The 18,288-nt window shown below is 45.6% G+C and overlaps 1 protein-coding gene across 1 annotated transcript in view; it reads right to left on the bottom strand.

The window, feature by feature from the left end:
• LOC135554645 (protein kinase C alpha type-like) overlaps window positions 1-13,716 on the bottom strand; it is a 179,333-nt gene extending 165,617 nt beyond the window's left edge. The window contains exon 1 of the mRNA XM_064987052.1: window positions 13,638-13,716. The gene's annotated coding sequence lies outside the window, so the exon portion shown is untranslated. The remainder of the gene's footprint in view (window positions 1-13,637) is intronic.
• Between the last annotated feature and the right edge of the window lie 4,572 nt (window positions 13,717-18,288).

The raw sequence follows: 18,288 nt of genomic DNA, 5'->3' as shown, positions 1-18,288 counted from the left end.
CCTCCACCATGATACTGTTCCTTCACCTCCATCATGTTACTATTACACTCAATGACTCGATTAGTGTAGTGTTAGCTAGCTACATAGTTGTCTTTGCTGTCTTCGTATCCAAGGTAATTGTGTAGCTTAGAGTGTGTAGACTTAGAGTGATTATCTTAATTTACCGAGGTTAGCTAGCCAGCTATTTGTCGTCCTTAACGTAGGAGTTACTGCTAGCTAGCTAGCCAACAGCTAGCCAACGTCTTCCGAATTGAACTTCAACAACCCGGTCAACATTCCGCCTCGCTCCACAGGTAGTATCACATTTTCATTTCACTTCATTACAGTACAACGGTTTGATTTGTTTGATCGTAGCTAGCTAGCTACTTAGCCGTCTTTGTATCTAAGACAATTGTGTAGTCTGGAGCGATTTTCTAGGTTAGCTAGCCAGCTATTGTCGTTCTTTTAACGTAACGTTACGTAATCAACACTGCTAGCTAGCCAGCTAGCCCCCGAATAGCAGCACTGTAGAAACTATTACACTCGACGGAACGACTTGATTAGTGTAGTGTCAACAACGTAGCCACTGCCAGCTAGCCTACTCCAGCAGTACTGTATCATTTCAATCATTTTAGTCAATAAATTCTTGCTACGTAAGCTTAACGTTCTGAACATTCGATAAGTGTAGTCCACTTGTCATTCCAATCTCCTTTGCATTAGCGTAGCCTCTTCTGTAGCCTGTTAACTATGTGTCTATCTATCCCTGTTCTCTCCTCTCTGCACAGACCATACAAACGCTCCACACCGCGTGGCCGCGGCCACCCTAGTCTGGTGGTCCCAGCGCGCACGACCCACGTGGAGTTCCAGGTCTCCGGTAGCCTCTGGAACTGCCGATCTGCGGACAACAAGGCAGAGCTCATCTCAGCCTATGCCTCCCTCCAGTCCCTCGACTTCTTGGCACTGACGGAAACATGGATCACCACAGACAACACTGCTACTCCTACTGCTCTCTCTTCGTCCGCCCACGTGTTCTCGCACACCCGAGAGCTTCTGGTCAGCGGGGTGGTGGCACCGGGATCCTCATCTCTCCCAAGTGGTCATTCTCTCTTTCTCCCCTTACCCATCTGTCTATCGCCTCCTTTGAATTCCATGCTGTCACAGTTACCAGCCCTTTCAAGCTTAACATCCTTATCATTTATCGCCCTCCAGGTTCCCTCGGAGAGTTCATCAATGAGCTTGATGCCTTGATAAGCTCCTTTCCTGAGGACGGCTCACCTCTCACAGTCCTGGGCGACTTTAACCTCCCCACGTCTACCTTTGACTCATTCCTCTCTGCCTCCTTCTTTCCACTCCTCTCCTCTTTGACCTCACCCTCTCACCTTCCCCCCTACTCACAAGGCAGGCAATACGCTCGACCTCATCTTTACTAGATGCTGTTCTTCCACTAACCTCATTGCAACTCCCCTCCAAGTCTCCGACCACTACCTTGTATCCTTTTCCCTCTCGCTCTCATCCAACACTTCCCACACTGCCCCTACTCGGATGGTATCGCGCCGTCCCAACCTTCGCTCTCTCTCCCCCGCTACTCTCTCCTCTTCCATCCTATCATCTCTTCCCTCTGCTCATACCTTCTCCAACCTATCTCCTGATTCTGCCTCCTCAACCCTCCTCTCTTCCCTTTCTGCATCCTTTGACTCTCTATGTCCCCTATCCTCCAGGCCGGCTCGGTCCTCCCCTCCCGCTCCGTGGCTCGACGACTCACTGCGAGCTCACAGAACAGTGCTCCGGGCAGCCGAGCGGAAATGGAGGAAAACTCGCCTCCCTGCGGACCTGGCATCCTTTCACTCCCTCCTCTCTACATTTTCCTCCTCTGTCTCTGCTGCTAAAGCCACTTTCTTCCACTCTAAATTCCAAGCATCTGCCTCTAACCCTAGGAAGCTCTTTGCCACCTTCTCCTCCCTCCTGAATCCTCCTCCCCCTCCCCCCTCCTCCCTCTCTGCAGATGACTTCGTCAACCATTTTGAAAAGAAGGTCGACGACATCCGATCCTCGTTTGCTAAGTCAAACGACACCGCTGGTTCTGCTCACACTGCCCTACCCTGTGCTCTGACCTCTTTCTCCCCTCTCTCTCCAGATGAAATCTCGCTTCTTGTGACGGCCGGCCGCCCAACAACCTGCCCACTTGACCCTATCCCCTCCTCTCTTCTCCAGACCATTTCCGGAGACCTTCTCCCTTACCTCACCTCGCTCATCAACTCATCCCTGACCGCTGGCTATGTCCCTTCCGTCTTCAAGAGAGCGAGAGTTGCACCCCTTCTGAAAAAACCTACACTCGATCCCTCCGATGTCAACAACTACAGACCAGTATCCCTTCTTTCTTTTCTCTCCAAAACTCTTGAACGTGCCGTCCTTGGCCAGCTCTCCCGCTATCTCTCTCAGAATGACCTTCTTGATCCAAATCAGTCAGGTTTCAAGACTAGTCATTCAACTGAGACTGCTCTTCTCTGTATCACGGAGGCGCTCCGCACTGCTAAAGCTAACTCTCTCTCCTCTGCTCTCATCCTTCTAGACCTATCGGCTGCCTTCGACACTGTGAACCATCAGATCCTCCTCTCCACCCTCTCCGAGTTGGGCATCTCCGGCGCGGCCCACGCTTGGATTGCGTCCTACCTGACAGGTCGCTCCTACCAGGTGGCGTGGCGAGAATCTGTCTCCTCGCCACGCGCTCTCACCACTGGTGTCCCCCAGGGCTCTGTTCTAGGCCTTCTCCTATTCTCGCTATACACCAAGTCACTTGGCTCTGTCATAACCTCACATGGTCTCTCCTATCATTGCTATGCAGACGACACACAATTAATCTTCTCCTTTCCCCCTTCTGATGACCAGGTGGCGAATCGCATTTCCGCATGTCTGGCAGACATATCAGTGTGGATGACGGATCACCACCTCAAGCTGAACCTCGGCAAGACGGAGCTGCTCTTCCTCCCGGGGAAGGACTGCCCGTTCCATGACCTCGCCATCACGGTTGACAACTCCATTGTTTCCTCCTCCCAGAGCACTAAGAACCTTGGCGTGATCCTGGACAACACCCTGTCGTTCTCAACTAACATCAAGGCGGTGGCCCGTTCCTGTAGGTTCATGCTCTACAACATCCGCAGAGTACGCCCCTGCCTCACACAGGAAGCGGCGCAGGTCCTAATCCAGGCACTTGTCATCTCCCGTCTGGATTACTGCAACTCGCTGTTGGCTGGGCTCCCTGCCTGTGCCATCAAACCCCTACAACTCATCCAGAACGCCGCAGCCCGTCTGGTGTTCAACCTTCCCAAGTTCTCTCACGTCACCCCGCTCCTCCGCTCTCTCCACTGGCTTCCAGTTGAAGCTCGCATCCGCTACAAGACCATGGTGCTTGCCTACGGAGCTGTGAGGGGAACGGCACCGCAGTACCTCCAGGCTCTGATCAGGCCCTACACCCAAACAAGGGCACTGCGTTCATCCACCTCTGGCCTGCTCGCCTCCCTACCACTGAGGAAGTACAGTTCCCGCTCAGCCCAGTCAAAACTGTTTGCTGCTCTGGCCCCCCAATGGTGGAACAAACTCCCTCACGACGCCAGGACAGCGGAGTCAATCACCACCTTCCGGAGACACCTGAAACCCCACCTCTTCAAGGAATACCTAGGATAGGATAAGTAATCCTTCTCACCCCCCCTCCCCCTTAATGATTTAGATGCACTATTGTAAAGTGGCTGTCCCACTGGATGTCAGAAGGTGAATTCACCAATTTGTAAGTCGCTCTGGATAAGAGCGTCTGCTAAATGACTTAAATGTAAATGTAAATGTACTGTTCCTTCACCTTCACAATGTTACTATTTCTTCACCATGTTACAGTTCCTTCACCATGTTACTCTTCCTTCACCTCCATCATGTTACTGTTCCTTCACCTCCACCATGTTACTGTTCCTTCACCTCCATCATGTTAATGTTCCTTCACCTCCATGGTGTTACTGTTCCTTCACCTCCATCATGTTACTGTTCCTCAGTCATGTTACTGTTCATTCACTTCCATCGTGTTACTGTTCCTTCACCTCCATCATGTTACTGTTCATTCACCTCCACCATGTTACTGTTCCTTCACCTTCATCATGTTACTGTTCCTTCATCTTCACCATGTTACTGTTACTCCATCATGTTAATGTTCCATCACCTCCATCATGTTACTGTTCCTTCACCTCCATCGTGTTACTGTTCCTTCACCTCCATCATGTTACTGTTCCTCCATCATGTTACTGTTTTTCACCTCCATCGTGTTACTGTTCCTTCACCTCCACCATGTTACTGTTCCTTCACCTCCACCATGTTACTGTTCCTTCACCACCATCATGTTACTGTTCCTCCACCATGTTACTTTCCTTCACCTCCATCATGTTACTGTTCCTTCACCTCAATCATGCCACTGTTCCTTAACCTCCATCATGTTACTGTTGCTCCACCATGTTACTGTTCATTCAACCTCCACCATGTTACTGTTCCTTCACCTCCATCATGTTACTGTTCCTTCACCTTCACCATGTTACTGTTACTCCATCATGTTAATGTTCCATCACCTCCATCATGTTACTGTTCCTTCACCTCCATCATGTTACTGTTCCTTCACCTCCATCATGTTACTGTTCCTCCATCATGTTACTGTTTTTCACCTCCATCGAGTTACTGTTCCTTCACCTCCACCATGTTACTGTTCCTTCACCTCCACCATGTTACTGTTCCTTCACCACCATCATGTTACTGTTCCTCCACCATGTTACTTTCCTTCACCTCCATCATGTTACTGTTCCTTCACCTCATCATGCCACTGTTCCTTCACCTCCATCGTGTTACTGTTCCTCCACCATGGTGCTGTTCCTTCACCTCCACCATGTTACTGTTCATTCACCTCCATCATGTTACTGTTTCTTCACATCCACCATGTTACTGTTCATTCACCTCCATCATGTTACTGTTCCTTCACCTTCACCATGTTACTGTTCCTTCACCTCCACCATGTTACTGTTCCTCCATCATGTCACTGTTCCTCCACCATGTTGCTGTTCCTTCACCTCCACCATGTTACTGTTCATTCACCTCCATCATGTTACTGTTTCTTCACATCCACCATGTTACTGTTCATTCACCTCCATCATGTTACTGTTCCTTCACCTTCACCATGTTACTGTTCCTTCACCTCCATCATGTTACTGTTCCTCCATCATGTTACTGTTCCTTCACCTCCATCATGTTACTGTTCCTTCACCTCCATCATGTTACTGTTCCTTCACCTCCATCATGTTAATGTTCCTTCACCTCCATCGTGTTACTGTTCCTTCACCTCCATTGTGTTAATGTTCATTCACCTCCATCATGTTACTGTTCCTTGACCTCCATTATGTTACTGTTCCTTCACCTTCACCATGTTACGTTCCTTCACCATGTTACTGTTCCTTCACCTCCACCATGTTACTGTTCCTTCACCTCCACCATGTTACTGTTCCTTCACCTCCATCAGGTTACTGTTCCTTCACCTTCACCATGTTACTGTTCCTTCACCTCCATCATGTTACTGTTCCTTCACCTCCATCATGTTACTGTTCCTTCACCTCCACCATGATACTGTTCCTTCACCTCCATCATGTTACTGTTCCTTCACCTTCACATGTTACTATTTCTTCACCATGTTACAGTTCCTTCACCATGTTACTGTTCCTTCACCTCCATCATGTTACTGTTCCTTCACCTCCACCATGTTACTGTTCCTTCACCTCCATCATGTTAATGTTCCTTCACCTCCATGGTGTTACTGTTCCTTCACCTCCATCATGTTACTGTTCCTCAGTCATGTTACTGTTCATTCACTCCATCGTGTTACTGTTCCTTCACCTCCATCATGTTACTGTTCATTCACCATGTTCACCTCCATCATGTTACTGTTCCTTCACCTCCATCATGTTACTGTTCCTTCACCTTCACCATGTTACTGTTACTCCATCATGTTAATGTTTCACCTCCATCATGTTACTGTTCCTTCACCTCCATGTTACTGTTCCTTCACCTCCATCATGTTACTGTTCCTCCATCATGTTACTGTTTTTCACCTCCATCATGTTACTGTTCCTTCACCTCCACCATGTTACTGTTCCTTCACCTCACCATGTTACTGTTCCTTCACCACCATCATGTTACTGTTCCTCCACCTCCATGTTACTTTCCTTCACCTCCATCATGTTACTGTTCCTTCACCTCAATCATGTTACTGTTCCTTCACCTCCATCATGTTATGTTTCCACCACTGTTCCTTCACCTCCACCATGTTACTGTTCATTCCTCCATCATGTTACTGTTTCTTCACATCCACCATGTTACTGTTCATTTACCTCCATCATGTTACTGTTCCTTCACCTTCACCATGTTACTGTTCCTTCACCTCCATCATGTTACTGTTCCTCCATCATGTTACTGTTCCTTCACCTCCATCATGTTACTGTTCCTTCACCTCCATCATGTTACTGTTCCTTCACCTCCACCATGATACTGTTCCTTCACCTCCATCATGTTACTGTTCCTTCACCTTCACAATGTTACTATTTCTTCACCATGTTACAGTTCCTTCACCATGTTACTGTTCATTCACCTCCATCATGTTACTGTTCCTTCACCTCCACCATGTTACTGTTCCTTCACCTCCATCATGTTAATGTTCCTTCACCTCCATGGTGTTACTGTTCCTTCACCTCCATCATGTTACTGTTCCTCAGTCATGTTACTGTTCATTCACTTCCATCGTGTTACTGTTCCTTCACCTCCATCATGTTACTGTTCATTCACCTCCACCATGTTACTGTTCCTTCACCTCCATCATGTTACTGTTCCTTCACCTTCACCATGTTACTGTTACTCCATCATGTTAATGTTCCATCACCTCCATCATGTTACTGTTCCTTCACCTCCATCGTGTTACTGTTCCTTCACCTCCATCATGTTACTGTTCCTCCATCATGTTACTGTTTTTCACCTCCATCGTGTTACTGTTCCTTCACCTCCACCATGTTACTGTTCCTTCACCTCCACCATGTTACTGTTCCTTCACCTCCATCATGTTACTGTTCCTCCACCATGTTACTTTCCTTCACCTCCATCATGTTACTGTTCCTTCACCTCAATCATGCCACTGTTCCTTCACCTCCATCATGTTACTGTTCCTCCACCATGTTGCTGTTCCTTCACCTCCACCATGTTACTGTTCATTCACCTCCATCATGTTACTGTTTCTTCACATCCACCATGTTACTGTTCATTCACCTCCATCATGTTACTGTTCCTTCACCTTCACCATGTTACTGTTCCTTCACCTCCATCATGTTACTGTTCCTCCATCATGTTACTGTTCATTCACCTCCATCGTGTTACTGTTCCTTCACCTCCATCATGTTACTGTTCCGTCACCTCCACCATGTTACTGTTCCTTCACCTCCATCATGTTAATGTTCCTTCACCTCCAGTGTGTTACTGTTCCTCCATCATGTTACTGTTCATTCACCTCCATCGTGTTACTGTTCCTTCACCTCCATCATGTTACAGTTCATTCACCTCCACCATGTTACTGTTCCTTCACCTTCATTATGTTACTGTTCCTTCATCTTCACCATGTTACTGTTCCTTCACCTCCATCATGTTACTGTTCCTCCATCATGTTAATGTTCCTTCACCTCCATCATGTTACTGTTCCTTCACCTCCATCATGTTAATGTTCCTTCACCTCCATCGTGTTACTGTTCCTTCAACTCCATCATGTTACTGTTCCTCCATCATGTTACTGTTCATTCACCTCCATCATGTTACTGTTCCTTCACCTCCATCATGTTACTGTTCCTTCACCTCCACCATGTTACTGTTCCTTCACCTCCATCATGTTACTGTTCCTTCACCTCCATTATGTTACTGTTCCTCCACCATGTTACTGTTCCTTCACCTCCATCAGGTTACTATTCCTACACCTCCACCATGTTACTGTTCCTTCACCTCCATCATGTTACTGTTCCTTCACCTCCATCAAGTTACTGTTCCTTCACCTCCACCATGTTACTGTTCCTTCACCTCCATCATGTTACTGTTCCTTCACCTTCACCATGTTACTATTTCTTCACAATGTTACAGTTGCTTCACCATGTTACTGTTCCTTCACCTCCGTCATGTTACTGTTCCTCCATCATGTTAATGTTCCTTCACCTCCATCATGGTACTGTTCCTTCACCTCCATCATGTTAATGTTCCTTCACCTCCATCGTGTTACTGTTCCTTCAACTCCATCATGTTACTGTTCCTCCATCATGTTACTGTTCATTCACCTCCATCATGTTACTGTTCCTTGACCTCCATTGTGTTACTGTTCCTTCACCTCCACCATGTTACTGTTCCTTCACCTCCATCATGTTACTGTTCCTTCACCTCCATTATGTTACTGTTCCTCCACCATGTTACTGTTCCTTCACCTCCATCATGTTACTGTTCCTTCACCTCCACCATGTTACTGTTCCTTCACCTCCATCATGTTACTGTTCCTTCACCTCCATGTTACTGTTCCTTCACCTCCACCATGTTACTGTTCCTTCACCTCCATCATGTTACTGTTCCTTCCTTCACATGTTACTATTTCTTCACCATGTTACAGTTGCTTCACCATGTTACTGTTCCTTCACCTCCATCATGTTAATGTTCCTTCACCTCCACCATGTTACTGTTCCTTCACCTCCATCGTGTTACTGTTCCTTCACCTCCATCATGTTACTGTTCATTCACCTCCATCGTGTTACTGTTCATTCACCTCCATCATGTTACTGTTCATTCACCTCCACCATGTTACTGTTCCTTCACCTCCATCATGTTACTGTTCCTTCACCTTCACCATGTTACTGTTCCTTCACCTCCATCATGTTACTGTTCCTTCACCTCCATCATGTTACTGTTCCTCCATCATGTTAATGTTCCTTCACCTCCATCATGTTACTGTTCCTTCACCTTCATCGTATTACTGTTCCTTCACCTCCACCATGTTACTGTTCCTCCACCATGTTACTTTCCTTCACCTCCATCATGTTACTGTTCCTTCACCTCAATCATGTTACTGTTCCTTCACCTCCATCATGTTACTGTTCCTCCACCATGTTACTGTTCCTTCACCTCCACCATGTTACTGTTCATTCACCTCCATCATGTTACTGTTTCTTCACATCCACCATGTTACTGTTCATTCACCTCCACCATGTTATTGCTCCTCCATCATGTTACTGTTCCTCCACCATGTTACTGTTCCTTCAACTCCATCATGTTACTGTTCCTTCACCTCCATCATGTTACTGTTCCTTCACCTCCATTATGTTACTGTTCCTTCACCTCCACCCTCTTACTGTTCCTTCACCTCCATCATGTTACTGTTCATTGACCGCCACCATGTTACTGTTCCTTGACCTCCACCATGTTACTGTTCCTTCACCATGTTACTGTTCCTCCACCATGTTACTGTTCCTTCACCTCCACCATGTTACTGTTCCTCCACCATGTTACTGTTCCTTCACCACCACCATGTTACTGTTCCTTCACCACCACCATGTTACTGTTCCTTCACCTCCATCATGTTACTGTTCCTCCACCATGTTACTGTTCCTTCACCTCCATCATGTTACTGTTCCTTCACCTCCATCATGTTACTGTTCCTTCACTTCCATCATGTTACCGTTCCTCCACCATGTTACTGTTCCTTCACCTCCACCATTTTACTGTTCATTCACCTCCATCCATCATGTTACTGTTCCTTCACATCCACCATATTACTGTTCATGGGACGGCAGGGTAGCCTAGTGGTTAGAGCGGTGGACTAGTAACCGGAAGGTTGCAAGTTCAAACCCCCGAGCTGACAAGGTACAAATCTGTCGTTCTGCCCCTGAACAGGCAGTTAACCCACTGTTCCTAGGCCGTCATTGTAAATAAGAATTTGTTCTTAACTGACTTGCCTAGTTAAATAAAGGTCAAATTCACCTCCATCATGTTACTGTTCCTCCACCACCACCATGTGACTGTTCCTTCACCTCCATCATATTACTGTTCCTCCATCATATTACTGTTCCTCCATCATGTTACTGTTCCTTCACCTCCACCATGTTACTGTTCCTCCATCATGTAACTGTTCCTTCACCTCTACCGGGTTACTGTTCCTCCACTATATTACTGTTCCTCCATCATGTTACTGTTCCTTCACCTCTACCGGGTTACTGTTCCTCCACTATATTACTGTTCCTCCACCATGTTACTGTTCCTTCACCTCCACCATGTTACTGTTCTTTCACCTTCACCATGTTACTGTTCCTCCACCATGTTACTGTTCCTTCCCCTCCACCATGTTACTGTTCCTTCACCTCCATCATGTTACTGTTCCTTCACCTCCACCATATTACTGTTTCTTCACCTCCACCATGTTACTGTTCCTTCATCACCACCATGTTGCTTTCATCTGTATCAAGCCTCTATCTTGGTCCTTCTAGATCAGTGAAGATGAGGAAATAGAGAAGGAGAAGAAATAGAGGAGGAGAGGAAATAGAGGAGGAGAGGAATTAATGAAGAAGGATGGAAACCAGTCTGAGAAGTGATGAGCACCAGTAGCAACCACCTTGCACTATTTTAGTATTCAGACAGGGCTGTCACCTGTGCAACACTAAGTCCCTTGTTCTGTTTAAACAGAGCCCAGTGACTGGGTAGAGGCTGGACTGGGTACACAGAGCCAGCAGGAAACAGGCAGGCCTAAACAGGCTTGACAGGAGGGAACACTCACAGCCAGCAGCAAAAGGGGTCCAGTGTGTGTGTGTGTGTGTGTGTGTGTGTGTGTGTGTGTGTGTGTGTGTGTGTGTGTGTGTGTGTGTGTGTGTGTGTGTGTGCGTGTGTGTGTGCGTGCGTGTGTGTGTGTGTGTATGTGTGTGTGTGTGTGTGTGTGTGTGTGTGTGTGTATGTGTGCCTATGTGTGTCTATGTGTGTGTGTGTGTGTGTGTGTGTGTGTGTGTGTGTGTGTGTGTGTGTGTGTGTGTGTGTGTGTGTGTGTTTGTGTGTAAAATACAACATCAAATCTAAGTTGTTCAAGTAGACAAAATGTTCAACTCATTAAGTAAACAGTAGTTATCAAAAGTCATTATCCACACACTCAAATCATATTAGCAGTGTTTATGTCTGAACCATTTACACGTGATGGAACAGGGTGTGTGTTTGTGTGTGCTTGCTTGCACAAACTGTGTGTGTTAATGTGTGTGTGTGTGTGTTAATGTGTGTGTGTGTGTGTCTGCTAAGGAGGGAACAGTCTCGTTAGCATGCCTTCCACAAAAACCAACAGCAAAACAAACATTTTAAAACGGTTGTGATGGTTATTTGATTTCTTCATCCATAATCCTCAGTTACATGATTATACGGTAATTGTCCCAGTCCTATTTCTGATAGCCCAAACACTCACTTCTAATTGGCTGGCTGTGTGTGTTTGTGTTTGTACATGACTGATCAAAGTGTAGACAAGCAGCACTGCACAAATGGGACAGAGGGGTGCTTGTGTAGGGGATGTTCACATACAGTAGGCCAGGGACCGTCAACTAGATTCAGCCACGGGCCGATTTCTTCTTCAGCGAACATAATTACAAAGAATTTGTAGACTGCAAATTGACCGCAAGAAGCCCAATCAGATATAATATTGGACTAAAACATAATAATTTCAAACCTTGCTTACATTTGTATACGATCACATAGTGTATATCTCTCTATTATGGGTGGGAATGCTTTGAGCTGACAGTTGGGAAACCCTGAAGCAGACTATACTGCTCTGAGTGTGTGTGTGTGTGTTCTAAGTGGATCTGTGTTTGTGTTTATTCCGGCTGGCATGCCAGGCCACAGTAACACGCCCTAAACAAACATCATCATCCTAATCATCATGGTCACAGCGTAAACACACACACACACACACACACACACACACACACACACACACACACACACACACACACACACACACACACACACACACACACACACACACACACACACACACACACACACACACACACACACACACACACACACACACACACACACACAGCCACAGCCACAGCCACAGCCACAGCCACAGCCACAGCCACAGCCACAGCCACAGCCACAGCCACGCAGGCAGGCAGAACACAGAGCTGCGGGTATGCTTGCCTTCCACAAACCAGAGCCACTTATCTAACCAAGGACACACACAGGCCTGGGGGAAGTAGAGAGGGACAGGGGAACTGACTGAGTGTGTACAGGGTCACACACATCCTTAACAGAGCTGCCCTCCATCAAGAAGCACTGTGCCCTAACAGGCTCTGAAAGGGGATGTATGTGTGTGTTTTGTGATTGAGTGTGTGTCTGTGTGTGTGTGTAGGGACGATGGGGAGGGCCTGTGTTTGGCTCACACATTGGCCCTCCTCATTAAAACAAACAGGACAAACAATGCTGTTCATACATTACACACACAGTTATTTTGAGACAGTTTTCAAAGCCATTTGTCATACAGCATTTGCAGAGAGATGCTGGGAAGATCAAAGTCAGTGTGTGTGTTGTGTCAGTTTGAGACATTTGCTAATGAGACAGCTAAAATTGACTCCTCCTTATTTACAAAGTGTAAGGTGTGTTTGTGTTTGGGAGAGAGCGAAAGAGAGAACGAGACAGACAGAGAGAGAGAGAGAAACAGAGAGAGAGAGGAGAGAGAGATTTTACATTCAACACAATTCGACATACCAATTAGGATCTGGCTAAAAATACTTGAATCAGTTATAGAACCCATTGCCCGTTATGGTTGTGAGGTCTGGGGTCCACTCCCCAACCAAGAATTCATAAAATGGGACAAATAGCAAATTGAGACTCTGCATGCAGAATTCTGCAAAAGTATCCTAAGTGTCCAAAGTAAAGCACCAAATAATGCATGCAGAGCAGAAAAGAGCAGCAAGATTTGTGACCTGTTGCCACAAGAAAAGGTCAACCAGTGAAGAACAAACACCATTGTAAATACAAGCCATATTTATGTTTATTTATTTTCCCTTTTGTACTTTCACTACTTGCACATTGTTACAACACTGTATATAGACATAATATGACATTTGAAATGTCTTTATTCTTTTGGAACTTCTGTATGTGTAATGTTTACTGTTCATTTTTGCTGTTTATTTCACTTTTGTTTATTACCTACTTCACTTGCTCTGGCAATGTTAACATATGTTTCCCATGCCAATAATGCCCTTGAATTGAATTGAGAGACAGAGACAGAGAGAGAGAGAGAGAGAGAGAGAGAGGGAGAGAGAGAGAGAGAGAGAGAGAGAGAGAGAGCACTGAGAGAGAGTGAAGAGAGAGAGCAGCGAGAGAGAAAGAGCAGAGAGAGCAGAGAGAGAGAGAGAGAGAGAGAGAGAGAGAGAGAGCAGCGAGAGAGAAAGAGCAGAGAGAGCAGAGAGAGAGAGAGAGAGAGAGAGTGAAAGAGTGAGAGAGAGAGAGAGAGAGAGAGAGAGAGAGAGCAGCGAGAGAGAAGGAGCAGAGCAGAGAGAGAGAGAGAGAGAGAGAGAGAGAGAAAGAGTGCAGGGACTCACATCTGTGTCGGGGCCTTTGTCGGCTCCAGGGCAAGAGAAGGTGACAAACTCATGGCACCTTTTGTGGACCACAAAACAGCACACTGTAGGAGAGGGCAGAAGAGACATGGACAGTTAGATGGTAATCAGGAATATTTCCCTATCTTTCTCCCTTACACATGACATGTAAACACACAACATACACACACACCATGACCAATCTAACTCTCCCCACCTTCCTTCCCCAGCCACCCTCACCCTCCTCCCCTCTAGGAGAGCATCCAAACTGAACACAATGGGTCATCCAGTCATCCTCTATACACCAGTTCCAGGCTGCAGCCAGCAGTCATTCAAAAAGTGTCATCCAGGGGGATCACGTGACCCTTGAACGAGATGGCCGTGTGAACTAAGAGCTCCGCACAAGTAGATTCCAATTCCTAATCTTACCTCCACTTCAAGTTTAAACTCCTTTAGCTTTAGTAAAAAAGTAATGGCGGCTACAAAAGGCGACACTACAGGTGACATTTTTACCCGGACTCGAGCATTAGCGGCGGAAAAAGCCTCCAAGAAGAAGCGAGCTTCAGAAAAAGCCAGCGCCATTAGCCAGGAGCAAGAGGACCCGCTCCCCCCCGAGGCACAACGAATGCCAACCTCACACTCTGTCGAAAGACATCCTTTCTGAGTTCAGATCCCAACGTACAAAACTCAACAATAAATTAGATGCCATTAACTCTCAGCTCAATCCTAGAAAATGCTTTGCCTGACATCAACAACAAGATAAATGTGGGGCGCCTGGACGAGGCAGAGGGGCGAATCCTATCCATGCAAAACTTATTGACAGATGCCATGGAAACAATAGCATATGCTAAAAATAAAATAGAGCATCTGGAAGAGAAAACAGAGGATCTGGAAAACAGGGGGCAAATGAATAATTGTGTTCTATTAAATCTGGGCCGAAAAAGAAGAGGGAAACATGCCACTGATCGGCTACCTGCAAGACAAACTTCCCGAGTGGCTCCACCTGTCCACCGACAGGCCTAAAGAGAGCTCACCGGGCAATGAGGCTCCCTCCAGCAGCCAGACAACCATCGCGCCCAATCACCATACGTTTCCTGAGATTCACCGACAAGGAACGAGTCCTACAGGCGGCGAAAATCAACACCATCACAGTGGGAAACGCCAAACTCACTTTACACCAGGACCTGTCAGCTGGAATACGCCGAAAGCGCCGAGAGTTTGACGAAGTGAAGAAATACTCCATTGACCGAGGTATCTTCAGGGGATTCAAGTACCCAAACGAGCTCAGTATTCTTCACCAAGGTGCCCTGCAACACTTCAAAACTCCCAAAGAGGCAAAACGTTTTTTGAAAGATAATCCTGGTCAATGAGAAACGGACCAATGACTAAACGCAATTAATGCTATTACTAAAGGAGGTAAGACAACATATAGCCGATATCCAAAGACCCACCCGCCCTGCTAAATGTTATTATAGCCTTCTAATCTCTATTTATGTTCCTTTAGCTGAAGGGATAGGCTCTATAGCCTAACCTCGGCCTACTAACATTTCAGACTACTTTCATTTGCCCTTTTTTGTTGTTGTTGTTGTTGCTATTATTACTTGTGGTTCCCTATGTCCCTTGCGGGCGGAGAGGAGAGGATGGGGCATTTCTTTGGTGGTGAGAGACTGAGCGGGGGGATAATAGATCCATCGGGATGTGTTAAGTTGTCTGGGAACTCGGCTGGGGTGTTCAGAGATTGTTATTTTATGTACATCATTTATTTTCCTTTTAAGTGATAGCAGCTGTAACTATTATCCACTTTTACCCAGAGATGACTTGCACTAAAGTTCGATTACTGTTCGATGACGATGACTAGCACCTTAAATCTATTGACATGGAACTGCTATGGTCTAGGTCATGCAGTAAAACGGAAAAAGATACTATGTGCTCTAAAAAAGGAAAAAGCAGACATCGCGCTATTACAAGAGACACACCTCTGTGCTGCTGAACATGCCAAACTCTGCAGAGCTTGGGTGGGACAAGTGTATTTCTCATCTTTCAAATCAAACAGTAGAGGTACAGCCATATGTATCCATAAGAATGTTCCATTCATAATTGACAAAATCATATCTGATCTGGAGGGGAGATTTATTTTGATAAATGGGTCACTGTATGGTCAATCAATTACTATCTATATATACACCCCTAACACAGATACTCCTGCTTTCATGTCAAAAATGATAACCCTGTTCAATGAACATTGTGTTTCCTTTGGCGTGGTGACCAGAGATTTTAATTGTAGCCTTAACCCAACCCTAGACAAATCATCTCAAGTCCCCACCACAAATCCTAGATCTGCAAAGATGTTGAACTCTCTTACTAAAGAGATGGGACTGATAGATATCTGGAGAGAGAATAATAGCTCATCTATGGACTATACATACTACTCTAATGTCCATAACACCTAGTCCCATATAGATTGCATTTTTATCCCAAAGTTTCATAAATTCAGCTAAGTTTCATAAATCCACACTAAGAGGTCATCTAATTGCATATGCTTCCTCTAAGAAAAAAGCAATGGAAGCACACAGGCTAGATCTTGAGAGGGAGCTGGAATGCTGTGAAAAATACATAAACAATGCCCAGACAGCACCTCCTGGATTCATCTTAAAGCAGCCAAAGCCAAACTGAATTTGGACTACACTCGAGAGATTAAAAAAAAGTTTTCTTTACTAAACAGAAATACCATGAGTATAGCAATAGGCCTAGTAGATTACTTGCTTACAGATTTAAAAAAGAGCAGTCAGAGCGTACAATCATGGCTATCCGAACAGCAGAGGACGAGGTCACATATGACCCAAAAAATATCAATTTAACTTTTCATGATTTTTACTGCAAACTATATGCCTCTGAGAGAAAACACACAGAGGCAGAACTCCACTCTTTCCTAGAGGGAATCTCACAAACCTAAACTATCAGAGACTGACCAAGAAGATCTCAACTCCCCCTTCACTCCTGAGGAGATCCTGGAGGCAATTACCTCCATGCCACCTAATAAGTCCCCAGGCCCAGATGGATTCCCCAGAGAGTTCTACAAAGCTTTTTGGCCCCAGCTCAGCCCTATCTTCATGCCAATGCTAGAGGATTTTTGCAAAAACTGAGTTCTCCCAGACTCAATGCACACAGCTCGCATTACAGTGTTGCTCAAAAAAGACAAGCACCCTTTATCATGCTCGTCCTTCCGGCCCATAAGCTTGTTGGATTTCGACTACAAAATAATTACCAAATTGCTCGCCAAAAGACTAAACACTCTTCTTCCCAAAATAATAAAAGCGGACCAAACTGGAATTATTAGAGACAGATACTTTTCTGATAACATTCGCTGTCTTTTGATATTATTGATCAATTAAATGCACAGAAGACCCCTGTCCTGCTGGCTTCACTGGATGCTGAGAAGGCATTTGACAGGATGGAGTGGAGCTTTCTGTTTTCAGTCAATATGGTCCCACATTTTATTAAATGGATCAAATCACTATACTCTCATCCAAATGCCATGGTGACTACTAATGGACTGAACTCTGACAGATTCACTCTGGAACGGGGCACAAGACAAGGGTGCTCTCTGTCCCCCCTGCTCTACTTGTTGGGGCCGGTGCCTCTGGCAGAGTTGATAAGGAGCAATCCAAGTATTATGGGTGTCTCTGCAGGCGGCCTGCAGCACAAGATTTCACTTTATGCTGATGATGTCTTGCTCTACATATCAAACCCTGAGAAATCCCTCCCATTTTAGACACAATTGCTCAGTATGGCAAGTTTTCAGGTCATAAGATCAATTTGAACAAATCCATTGTCTGCCCTCTCAATATTACACTCACCAGCTCTATGAATACACTATGTCCTTTCCAATGGAAGACACAGGAGTTTCAATACCTTGGGATCTTCATAACACCAGATCTGAATAGCCTTTTCAAGGAAAATTATCTCCCACTCCTGGATCGAATCAAGAATGATCTCCAAACCTGGATCTCCCTCCCAATTAGCTTAGTAGGAAGAATTCATGTCATCCGTATGAACATCCTCCCTAGACTGAACTATTTATTTCAGATGCTCCCATGCTATCTCCCAGTTTCCTTTTTAAAAACAACTAACCAAAGCATCACCAAATCTATGTGGGGCAATAAAAAACCTAGGATCAAGTTCTCCACTCTATCAAAACCTGAATTGAAAGGTGGTCTTGCCCTTCCCTCCCTTCAATTGTACCACTGGTCTGCCCAAATCCGCAACATGCTAACATGGATCACAAACAGACAAGTGTCGACATGGATTCAGATAGAAGCCAAATCCTGTGGTCCATTGCCCCTAAGCTCAATTATATTCATTAATAACTTTAGTGAAGTGGGAAACATAGCCAAAACCTTTGTGATTTACAGCACCCTACAAGCGTGGAGGCACTGTAAGAAATACCTGGGCATTTCTTCACAAATATGTTCTCACTCACTTATAGTAGGCAACCCAGTCTTGCCAAAAGCCCTGAGGGATGCCAACTTTAATCTTTGGCATACTCTAGGAATCAGGACCTTTTCAGACCTATTTCATCAGAAAACCACTACACTGAACTCCTTTCAAGAGCTCTGCAGTAAATCCAATGTGCCAAGATCCAATGTGCCAAGAT

This window comes from Oncorhynchus masou, chromosome 14, assembly GCF_036934945.1.
Source record: "Oncorhynchus masou masou isolate Uvic2021 chromosome 14, UVic_Omas_1.1, whole genome shotgun sequence".
Classification (NCBI taxonomy): Eukaryota; Metazoa; Chordata; class Actinopteri; order Salmoniformes; family Salmonidae; genus Oncorhynchus; species Oncorhynchus masou.
This window is presented reverse-complemented; position numbering and strand designations above follow the sequence as displayed.